Genomic DNA, 12,721 nt, shown 5'->3' with positions numbered 1-12,721 from the left:
ATGATTCATTCAAGAATATTAATTTAATTTGAATGAGAAAAATTTCTGATAATAACTATTATTGAATTGTATCAATATTCATTGTTCCAATTGTGGATGATGAGGATTATGCAGATTATCATGAGAAGTCAGCCTGTTATGAAAATTTATTTCGCTGCTTCACTTTTCTGTGTTGTGTTGTGTCGACTCTGTTAGTGTGTGCGTAGAGGTTATGGTACTAAGAAAATCAACGATTCTCCTGGAGCATCAGCTTAGTTCATGACATTATAAGGCAAGGAATTTGTGTCCAATTGAATATCAATCATGCCTTATTTGGTTAGGAATTTGGAAAATAGCTGTCACTTGGTGGGAGAATGTATCTTAAATTGTAGTTGCACCGTTCCATTCTATTGGCGGAAATTCTAATGAATATTTTCAATAAAATAGTAACTGCCAATCACAGTTAATGTTGGTTAGGTTCCTATCTAGTGAGGCCGTTCACAGCTGTCCATGGCAAGAAGAGAGAAGTGAAGTGGATTCATTCAGCGTCTGTCCTTGAACTGAATAGTGTAGTCTCAGTATTTTGTGTTAATCATGACTTTTATGCCAGCTTTAGGCTTGTTAGTATTTGGCTGTGGAACCATCTGTTCCAATAGCATGTTTTAGTTTTTTCCGCCTCAGTAAATGCTTTAATTATTAATAAGGGAGGATATCAAATTTGTCACCTCACAATGGAGATTTTCCTCCTATTACCGCTACTCAGGTACGTCATAGATTTATAATATAATTAAGGAAATTATTATCGATGAAAGCTTCCATCAAAGTATTAAATTTATTGTGATAGATACATTTAAGTGTAAATGTATTGTGATGGATTTATTGAGCATAGTCCTTTTGATTCTCTTGTAATGGAAGATGGTAATGGTAATTCAAACTGATGAGTGATGGAAGAAAATGAACGGTACATGCTCTTGTAGAAATCAAATCAAATTCAATCAAATCAAATTCAAATTTTATTTATTCAAGTAAGTTACAATACATTCTGGTTCATACACGAATCTACAATAAATTACAGTACAACAGTCAATTATGCAACAAATTTCACATATTATGAAAACTTATTAATTACAATGAAGATTGAATGCAACATTAGAATATTGAAATGTAGAGTACCTATAAGAAGTTGTTTCTGAAGAGGGAGCTATTAACCTAAATTTAAATGACTGTATTTCCTGATGTTTGTAGTACTTTGTTATGAATTATATTTGTAATTTTAGTATTGTATTTTAGTGATTTTGATTAGGAAGAAGACACCTATCATATAATTCAAACAGACTGAACAAAATAAGAACAATACTCAAAAGATCTTATAATGAAAAGTTATTCCATCAACTAGTGAATTGAAGTATTGTATTATGGAATAATAAATATGTACTCACCTCTTTGTATTATAGGGAATGACACTGACTACAAATAAATTCACATTAAGTCAAGATATAAAAGTAATGGCTATTGGTATTTTAAAGTATTTTTGTATTTGAATTTCATATGAGAAGAACCTAAATAATGTTGATTTTATGATATAACCTAAGTTAAGTTAATTTGTTTCATCCTAGTTTATTTTTTATTCTAACAGCGGTCAATGTACGAGTCCATCAATGTACGGGTTCATCAATGTACGGGTCCATGAATGTCTCATGAACGTGCGTCTTTAAGCCGCTGAGATGCCTCTAAATCGATGGCAGTTCTAGAAGCTTAGGGTATGCTGTCTCCTGACTTGTAGAGCTCAATCACCGAGCCTAAATTCAAATTGAAGAAACAGCTTTGAGGTAACAACTTTTTCCAAATTAAACAAACGTCCCAGGAACTCCGGATGTGGCAGAATGGGTTTTAGTGACTATAAACTTTCAAAAAGGGAGGGTAGAACGTGAACCATTTAATCAATTAAAACGTGCTGAATTAGAGTCCCTTTTGTGTTGAATCGTAACTTTGATATTTGGAAATTGGGGATGGATAGATTATAAAATTTTATTAATTTGGTTTGGGTAATAGATTTTCGGTTGTATCTTTACATTGAAATGTGAGGCCATATTTTCTCTGTAAGGATCCAGCTGGGAATTTCAGTTTTCTTTAAATTTATATTCTATAATCTATTAAACGACTAAGAGTTGAATCAGCCTATAAAATGTTTGAAGGTCCATAAATGTTTTGTAAATGATATTTTCATCTCAAGGTTGTGAAGAATCGAAGCTTCAAAAGGAGCCTAACCTTTTTTCTAAATTTGTTTTGATGTCACATATGTTTTGAATAGTTTTCCAAGGTAGAATTCCATGATGTGATTTTATAGGAATATTTTGTTTTGTTGCTTTCATAATAATTATTATGAAGATACAGAATAGATATTATTAACATTTGATAGTTTTTGATAGTGTTTTAAAAGTTTCCAAGTGTGTTCTAAATGTTCTAAGAGTTTTCTGTATTTTATGCTGATCTTTCTTTTAAAATATTTATTGTTATTTATGATTAACTTCTGAGAAATAAAAGTTAGAATCCTTTAAGCTCCTCATGATTCAATCTAAGATGTTTTCAATGTGAAGCAGACAGAGTAGGATACTATCGAATTAGCTATATCGGAGATATTTTTCCAAATTTACGGTAGTGATTCTATTTTCAGTTTTCATGATGTAACTTCATTTTGTTCTATTAACTGTTGAATTTAACTGTAAGAGGTGACATTATATTTGATATATTCTCTCTATTTCGTTGTCTCTCTTGTCATTTCTGGATTCCCGTTCTCTAGCACTAGGTATGTTTATCGAGCATCCCTTTTATTAAGTTATATTGTGTGTGCTTCTAAATCCTTAATTCCAAATTAACTTTCTAAATTCATAGCACGGTTGAGAATTCTAATGAAATAATTAGCATCCTATGACTCATTTATGATATGCATTAATAAAATTAGTATTGAATTATGGAATATTGAACGGATTTTAATGTATATTTCTGTTCAAAAAGAGTTTAAATAACCATTTATCATTGAGCATGTAGGTACCATAATTTGGCAACCTGGAAAAAAGGTTGTAAGATAGTTATCAGTAACTTTGTACTGAGTTGAATAAACAAAAGTCATTGATCTAATAGAATCGTATAGTCTAGTCACAATGTACAAAAAAATTGCCGTTTCGATAATTAATTCGTAATTAATCTAACAATCATTGCATGAATAATTCAGTTTACTCATGAGATTTTCTCCCAAACTATACTTCGTGACTGTGGACTACCAATAAGAAAAAAGAAAGAGTGAATTAAATTTCAGCTACAAGATCGCATTAATGATGCATCGAAGTGCATAATGTTTTTAGTTCGTGTTGTTTGAATTGATAAGAGGTGTTACAGTATCATATCCGTGATGTTCGTAAAAGAGCGAAAATTGTAAAAACAATTTATTAAAAATAGAACAAATAATATCGGTTGACGGTTCACATTGATCTATTGGGGCTGATAATAAAGCCACGGTTCAACAGCAACCCGTTTTATCATGAGAACAAAACCAATTGAAGACTTCCGCGAAACTCGGCAAAACACGCCAATTCTTATTTAGTGATCACGAGTGAAATGAAAATGCCACAAGTCTCCCACTCACTTTCTCTACGCCTTCTCTTGTCATACTCTCTCACTTTCAGCCTCTCACACATTCTTACTAACTGTTTTTTGTTTTGACGTAAATATTCTTCACAACATTCCGACGTTCCATCTTCATTAATTCAACAGAGACCATGCCCGAGCAGAGCACTTCAAGAATGGAGTGGAAGTTATTAAGAATACAAATTGAAGACGTTAGCAGTGAGTGAGTGCTTGCTTGATACGAATGTTTATGCGCAGAAAGCAGAAAGGCTGTAGCGTGTAGTAGTGTGTTCATTAAGTTAATTAGAAAACGCCAGCAAAATATGGCTATACTTTTGCCGCCTCCGTGTCACTCTTCTCTGCTCCTTTCACCTAGCCATATAATAGGATCGATGATTATTCTAGCCTACACATCACTTGAATTCAGTTCTATATTTACAATATTTATGGTCAATATCAGATGTATGTTTGCAATTTTATCTGTTACTTTGGTCTGTAACTGCAGAAATTGATTAACAATAGGATTACAAGAGGTATTTCAAAGTACTATGATATGGATTTGGAAGAGTGCTGTCAAATCGAATGGAACATCCCGACAGTAAATTGAGCTTATATAATATTATATTGATATTGTTTTAAATATTGATGCACGGTTCCACCAAGCTCGGTCAATACATTTAAACACGGTCAATCAGGAAACAGTTAACAAGGAGTGCACTTACATACATGATTTTCTATAGTATCGATAACTAAAGTTCACTCCTGTGAAGTGTAACCAGATTTACCATGTTCAAATGTCTTGATCGAGCTTGATGAAACCGTACATGAGAGTACTATCTCCATATGAGAACAGTGACTCAATCCAAGGAAACTCAATCATAATTCACGAAGAACTTGAGGTTGAAATTATTATATGCTTCAGCGAAAACATGTGTATTCATCAATATTTTTACACCAATATTTATCACACCAATAAATTCAGTATTTTTATCTTATCATTTTTTCCAAACCTGTAATTTTCATATGCTTTGAAATATCAAACCTTGATACTATAAAGCTCTAGCTACAAACTAGATCATTGCCATCGCAATGCTTATCACTGAGTTGATTATCTATGATCAGTTGATTCCCAATTTGAGCAAACAAATTTAATCTCTTCAACTTCAACCCTTGTTTTTCGCCATCTATCGTTTTTGTACAGCTATCTTTACAAATCGGATTGGAACAAATAAGGTCAAAGTTGAGGGACAATGTTGCCTACAATGTTGACATTTATATTACTGGAGATGAGATCTACACAGCAGTTTGGCCAGTGATTCATTTGTTTTGAGGGTGGTTGCAACTCTGTCAACAATACTTCCGTTGAACATACATTGAATGGGAAATGCATTTGAGACATGCAAAGGGATGTTTTGGAAAATCAGACCAAGCATTTTCGTTCTTCCGCAAACATTTTTAGTCGACCTGAGTTCGGTTTTAGAGAAACGAGGTTAAGAGATTGCCAAGTTGAGTGGATGGCCGGTGAGTCATCAAAGGTGGGCAGAAGGGTGGTTTCAATGCTCAAATTTAGGTAATGAAAGGGGGTCGGTTGGGGGGGGGGCGAGCCAACTGGGGCACCGCGTCTGCCCCACTTAGACGTCGCGACGCTATCGTCACCGGTCAATACGCGCCGACGGGGGTGACGTCATCACTGACGTACAAACTACGCTCGATTCGACGGTGGCGCACCAATTTTCGGCGCGCTTCAATTTGGCGCGTTTGCAGCCTTTTATCCACCCTCTAGCCTCCACCCACCCACTCGACCAAACTACCCTGCACCATCACACCCACATACACGTGCACGCACACACACACACATCTGCTCTTATCACCACAATATGGCGCTCACACTACCGCTTACCACACCAAAAATCACCACACGATGACAGCGTGCAAAAATTATAGGTTCAATCAAGTTTTGAGTTTGAAAGTAATATATGTGTACATAATTAATACAATAAACTCTGCCACCAATTTTCCCAAGTACCAATGACTTATGAAGGATATTCAAATCATGTGGAGAGGGTAGCTCATAGATTTTCCCATATTCACTTTGTGTATAATAGTTATAAATACTGTATTATAGTAGGCCTATATACCATGTGAACCATGTTATGGAATATTTTTAAATTTAAGTGTTATTTAATCGTTTTACGTTCTTCTACTCTTCACTAGCACTCAAACAATGATTTTGCTGGTGTGGCCAAATCAAGTATGAATGTTGAAGAAAAAAACCAGTTATTGAAATATAACATTTGTAATGAGTATTGAATTTTTTGTAAGGCAATGAAAATTGAATCAATTTTATAGCGTATGTAAAGCCAACATGGGGTATAGTAAATTAGTTCTTAATGAATATCAAATTTCATTTCAAGAAAATCGAATCAATACTTCAAATATAAGTAGTGACTATGTAAGATCATGATCAATATACAGTGTGTTTCAGAAGTAGAATCGAGCATTCTAGGGTATTGTTCCTGGATGATAGGAGACTATTAATGTCGAATTTGAAGCATCCAAAACTCAGCGGTTATCCTTATAACTGCCATTTTGTTTTTTTCACTTGGGAATTTTTATCTCAAGAACGAAATTTTGTATTATCTGAAATTTGGCATGAATATTTATGCTATTAGGACTCAACTTTAAAAAATAAAAAAAATGTTCGATGTACATTGTGATATCCTGCTCCAAGGGGGACATGGATACTACGAAAAAGAATAATTATAAACTTTGAGGTTATGAAAACGTATGTTGAAATTGTAGGCTATGTTGACATTCACACGGCTATGCAAAGGCATAGGCAGCGACGAAGCTATGTGATCTAGGTAGAATGAACAGTATATAGTGAAAGATTGATTGATGTGGCAAGGGTGCTGTTTGCCAGTGCCATTGACACAAGTTCGCGAGTTTCTTCAAATAATATTTTTTTCTCCTGTTGCAGGTGTTGAAGGGGTGGTGCATGGAGATGAAGTGGCCGGCACGTCCTGGAGCTCCATCTGGGTGGACGAATGCTGTTTCAAATTCTCCGAATTGAATCTGACTGAGCTCACACTGCCGGGATCTCATTCTCATGGATTTCCTCCCCATCATTGTCTTGACTAGGAGTGGTCGGTGGAACTGACGCATCGGGTATCACTGCACCTCCAGTAACTGACTCCAAATGATGTACGTCCAGATAGGAGACAAACGAGTTTGGATTGGTGTCATTCATGGTGAAGCAGTAAAGTCGCGAATGAGATTACTGAAGTTAAAGCGGTAGTCTGGTATTATGTAGGCAGACGAGTGTATCAGTGCTGAGTGATTTTGAAACGGTATTGAAATGATCCAAGTGGTGCGACAAGCAAACAACAAATATTCAACACAGTGATTAGTGCTACGAGATGACTAGATAATGATTTAGTGCATGCTGACCTTCAATTGTTTGAGGTAAGAATATAAAAATATACTTATAGACATAAAAAGGGATAAAAATTCACAATACAAATATAAGCACCTATTGGTAGGTAAGACACATAACCTTATTTTTTAATAGCCTTCGTGTAGTTTGGTCCACATACAAAATAGATCTGCTCAATTTCAAGTCTGTTCCTACTCTTCCTCAGAAATTTGTCACTAGCAGATAAATCTCTTATCCACATGGATCATGCAGGGCACAACTTATTAATTACTGAGATTCGGTGTTACTTGTCACGTTATTTTTTATATTTAAATAACGATTAGCCTCCTGCTTGGCATCAGTCGGTAGAGCATGAAATATTTTAATAATTATAAAAATTAGGTCGTGGTTTTTTAATAGGATACAGTTTCATAAAAATCTTTATAGGCCAAGATATGAGCTTCCATATCTCCCCATATTTCCCCTCGGGGGTTGCTAGTCCTCCATGGGGCGCCTCCCCAGGTGGCGGATAGGGGAATGCCTCCCAGATATGGGTGGTACCGATGAAATCAAATAGTCGGGGCGGACCAAAACTAGCAACTCTGTTGGCCAACGGCTTCGGGCGGATGAGCTAACAGAGAGGGCACCCCTTTGCCCTGGAGTTTGGAAACGGGCTCCAAAGGCGGATGAACTGCAGAAGGCAGTCAACGGCATAGAGATGAGGAAGAGACATCGGACACAGCACCTCATTAAAGATCCTTAATGGATATGTCCTAGTACATCAATCATGGCGATGCTCAGCACTAAATTAAATTCCGGAGTAAGTCCTCCAATCGGATCTCCGGGGAGGACAGTTTTGAGTGGATCCAAGGATACAAAGCTTAAATATCGAACCAAGCTTAGGATATGTACGTGGAACGTGAAGACAATGGCAAAGGCAGGAAAGATCAACAATGCAATACAGGAAATGGAAAGAATGGACATTGGAATCATGGGAGTGTCTGAAATGAGATGGCCAAATTCGGGGAAGATGGAAGTTGGCAAACACACAGTTTTCTACTCAGGAACTGATGGAACACATGAAAATGGTGTAGGGGCTATAATATCTCCTAATATAGCCAAGTGCATTACAAACTTTGTTCCCATATCAGAAAGGGCTATGCTACTTCAGGTCAGTACCAGTCCAATCAATATCAACATCTTGCAAGTTTATGCCCCGACTGCAGATAAACCAGAAGAACAGGCTATAGAATTCTATGACTCCATCAACGCCATTATTGAGAGAATACCTAAACATGAGCTTCTCATTGTGATGGGGGATTTCAACGCTAAACTGGGAGCAGGAAATAAATCTCATCACATTGGATCACATGGACTAGGAGAAAGGAATGAGCGGGGAGATCTCTTGGAAACTTTTGCAGAGAGCAATGATCTAGTGGTTATGAACAAATTCTTCAAGCTCCCCCCAAGGAAACTATATACTTGGAAATCACCTCAAGACATACCAGAAAGGGTAATACGAAACCAAATTGACTATTTGCTTGTGAATAGAGGATTTCGTAACAGCTGTACATCTGTTAAAACCTATCCTGGGGCCGACATCGAGTCAGATCATGTACCTCTTGTAGGTGTGTTTAGAATCAGGATGAAACGAGTACAAAGAGGGATTCCCAAGGTATACGATATGAGACTCCTGAAAGATCCTGCAATAAAAAAGAAAGCCAAACTAACACTAAATCAACAAATCAATGATATTGAAGAACAACTAGACCCTGAACAGACAATTAGTAAGATACAGAAGGCTGTGGAAGATATAAAGGAAGAATACCTTAAAGCAGATAAGACCAACAAGAGAAAGCCATGGATGACCAACGAAATAATGGAAATGATGGAAGAAAGAAGAAAATCCAAACATGATTCACAGAAATATAGAACACTAAGTATTGCTATTAGGAATAGAATAAGAGAGGCTAAAGATAAGGAGGCGGTAGAGAGGTGTAAGGAAATCGAATTACTGCAAAAGAAGTATGACAGCTACAGTGTGCACCGAAAAGTTAAAGAGCTCACCGGCAATTTCAAGAACAAGCAACTGGGAAACCTCACAGACTCAGACGGTAAAATTGTGGTAGATAAACAAGCCAAAATCAGCACCTGGAAAGAATACTTGGAAAAACTGTTTGAGGATCATAGAAAGGAACACCTTGACATACAGGAAACTCTAAGTGGGCCAGAAATTTTGCAAGATGAAGTGCAAGCAGCCATTGCACAGTTAAAAGATGGTAAAGCATCGGGTCCAGATAACATTGAAACAGAAATCCTCAAATTATTTGATGACAGAAAAATTGCATTTATCACAAAAGTGTTCAACAACATCTACAACACTGGAAAAATTCCATCTGAATGGCTGAAATCTGAATTTGTTGCTATTCCAAAGAAAACAAGACCAAAGAAGTGTGAAGAGTATCGCACAATAAGTCTTATGAGTCACCTCTTAAAAGTGTTCCTCAAGGTCATCCACAGGAGAATATATAGTGTGTGTGAGAGCCAAATATCCCCAACTCAATTTGGCTTTATAAAGGCGGTCGGCACTAGAGAGGCACTATTTGCAGTACAAGTCTTATTTCAGAGATGCCGCGACATGAATTGCAATGTATATGCATGCCTGATTGACTATCAAAAGGCATTTGACCGAGTAAAACATGAAATGATGGTCAAAATACTGAATGAAGCAGGTATTGATGACAAAGATCTGAGAATAATCGGGAACCTCTATTGGGACCAGGTCGCTAACCTCAGAGTGGAAGGAAAACACACGGATTACATAAAAATAAAGCGAGGTGTCCGACAGGGTTGCATACTCTCACCTCTTATTTTCAACCTCTACTCGGAGCACATCTTCGGTGAAGCCCTGGATGGCATGGACAAGGGAATTCTGCTAAATGGATGTAGACTGAATAACATCAGGTATGCTGATGATACCATTGTTTTTGCCGACAATCTTGAAGACTTGCAAGCCCTGGTGGACAAAATTACCCATCACAGCAGTCAATATGGGCTTGAAGTCAATGTAAATAAGACCAAACTTATGATAATCAGCAAACAAAATATCACAGGAAGCCGACTATTCATAAACCAAGCCGCTATTGAGAGAGTTGATCACTACAATTATCTAGGAACCATTATTAATGAGGACTGGAGCAATGCACAGGAAATAAAAGCACGCATAGGAAAGGCAAGATCTACCTTCAATTGCATGAGTGCCTTCTTCAAAAGTCACAACATCACCCTTGACACTAAATTGAGACTCCTGCGATGCTATGTCTTCTCCGTTCTCCTTTATCGTGCAGAATCCTGGACGCTCAATGAAACCACAACCAAAAAGATCAACGCTTTCGAGATATGGCTATACAGGAGAATGATGGAAATCCCTTGGACTGCCAGGGTGACAAACGTAGAAGTTTTGAGGATGGTGAAAAAGGACCTGGAACTGATGAACATAATCAAGGCACGTAAGTTGGAATACCTTGGTCATATCATGAGAAACGAGGAGAGATACAGTTTGCTGCAGACAATTATGCAGGGGAAGATCTTTGGACGAAGAGGACCAGGAAGACGCAGGGTATCGTGGCTTAAAAACCTCAGGCCCTGGTTCAACAAAACATCTACACAACTGTTCCGGATTGCTGCAAACAAAGCACGGATCGCTATGATGATCGCCAACATTCGTAACAGATTGGCACCCTAAGAAGAAGATGAGCTTCCAATATAATTCTGATAATTCATTAAAAATATATATATATAATACTTATCCTACAGTATTGAGGAATTGAAATAAATTGCACACCATAAACAATTTGATACATATATTGACAAATATTGCAAAAAATAAATCAGAGCAAAAAATATATAGAGCAATAAAAAATATATAATATAAAAATAGAACAATAATCGAAATCAATAAAATATCACAGGCTGAATACTATTCTCTAAATTTTATAGCACAAAATGTTACCATGTGCTTTTATTTTATAATCATATGCATCCTTTTGCATGTAGCTGCGATATTAGCTTGCTAATACTTGTCGACTTGGACAATTCCATTGAAAATAGATTCCTTAAAATCAGCTTGATAAATTGACTACCAATAATCCAAATATATATATATATATATTAAATTCTATAGTATCTAATAGATTTCTTCGCAATGAATATATATTTTATCTCAGGGTGCAAGATTTGGCACCTGACGGAATAAATAGAGCAATTCATCTAGTGAATCAGAGCTACAACAAACTATCGCAAATTATATTGCAGAAATTAAAGATCATATGAATATGTATTACTAGCCTAGATTTTATACTTCTTTGATTTATAGAACTTCTGATATGTATTGACTTGTTACTCTTCTAATAAAATACCTTTAATACTATGTTTACTTGCGCAAGTATTTTTTACTAAATTCTTAATTTATGAGAAAATCCTTTCAACAAGCTAGCTTTGATTCTCATGTAATTTCGAAGCACTGAGGGCGCCCTATCACTATTTCAATATTTCTCACTCACATGTCGAAATTTTCTTATGAGCTGCTGATGTCGATCCAACTCCTGGTGGTCCTGGACTATGGTAGCCGGAGTCGTCTCTTCCAAGGGGTTACAAAATTATTAAAAAATGAAAATGACTTTTGCTTTATAAGATCATCACAAAGTCTTATAAGAAATTTAGTAATTCAATCTAACTTTAAATTTTTACAAGTTATAGCAAGGTATTACGCTCTATAATATCTAGGGACCTTTCATGGTGGCATTTGGCAGGCGAGTGTTGGTTCTCCTTTTTCAATTTTACAATTCTCATTTCCGATTTCTAAATTTACATAAAATTTGAATATCCTAGTCGTCTGCCATTCAAGGTTCAAATAGACCGTACTAAAATATTAGATTATTACTTATGTTGTATGTTTAATAATTTCTTTGCCCTCGGGCCATATCCAAAACATAGACTATACAACAATTTTATACAAATTCTATTTATTTGTAGAAATATATACAAATATTTTTGAATTGGCATACTATTGCTGCCTATCAATTGCCATTATGTGATTGGTGCATGCAAATTATTTCAGTATTCATGCGCCTGGTAACCTCCTATTTCCTGGATACATTTAATTATTCTTATTGGGTTTTTTAAATATGCTCTCCACATGCTAGTTAATTTTTTATATGTTATTATTTGTTTCATGCATCATAATAATTAGCCACGTGAGACCTTTTGTTCCTCAAATTGCATACCGTTTTGCCACAATAAATTTCTGCCAAGGTGTTTGGTCAGATTCTACGTTGCATGGCTCGGTCGATCGTTAGGTTGCCGATCACTAAATGTTTATGCCTAACCTCAACCTTCAATATTTTATAATATATTATATATTAGCAAAAAATTATTTCAATTCCTCTTAGGCTGTTGTACAGTTTAGCCAGGACAATCTGATATTATCTAATCTTTATGTTATCTCTTTGGCGATATTAGCCAGTTACTTTACTTAGACCTATAAATATTTTAGCTAGGGATTCTTATTAATCAATCCAAATTAAATATGTTACATGCGCCCCTGGATTTGAATTCAAAATATTTGAGAATCACAATGTTTTTAATGAAAATCCATCCTTCAACACATCGATATATTCCATACTTTGTCTACAAAATATACTC

Source organism: Nilaparvata lugens, chromosome 5 (genome assembly GCF_014356525.2).
Source record: "Nilaparvata lugens isolate BPH chromosome 5, ASM1435652v1, whole genome shotgun sequence".
NCBI lineage: Eukaryota > Metazoa > Arthropoda > Insecta > Hemiptera > Delphacidae > Nilaparvata > Nilaparvata lugens.
The sequence above is the reverse complement of the archived record's forward strand: the minus strand, read 5'-3'. Positions refer to the sequence as shown.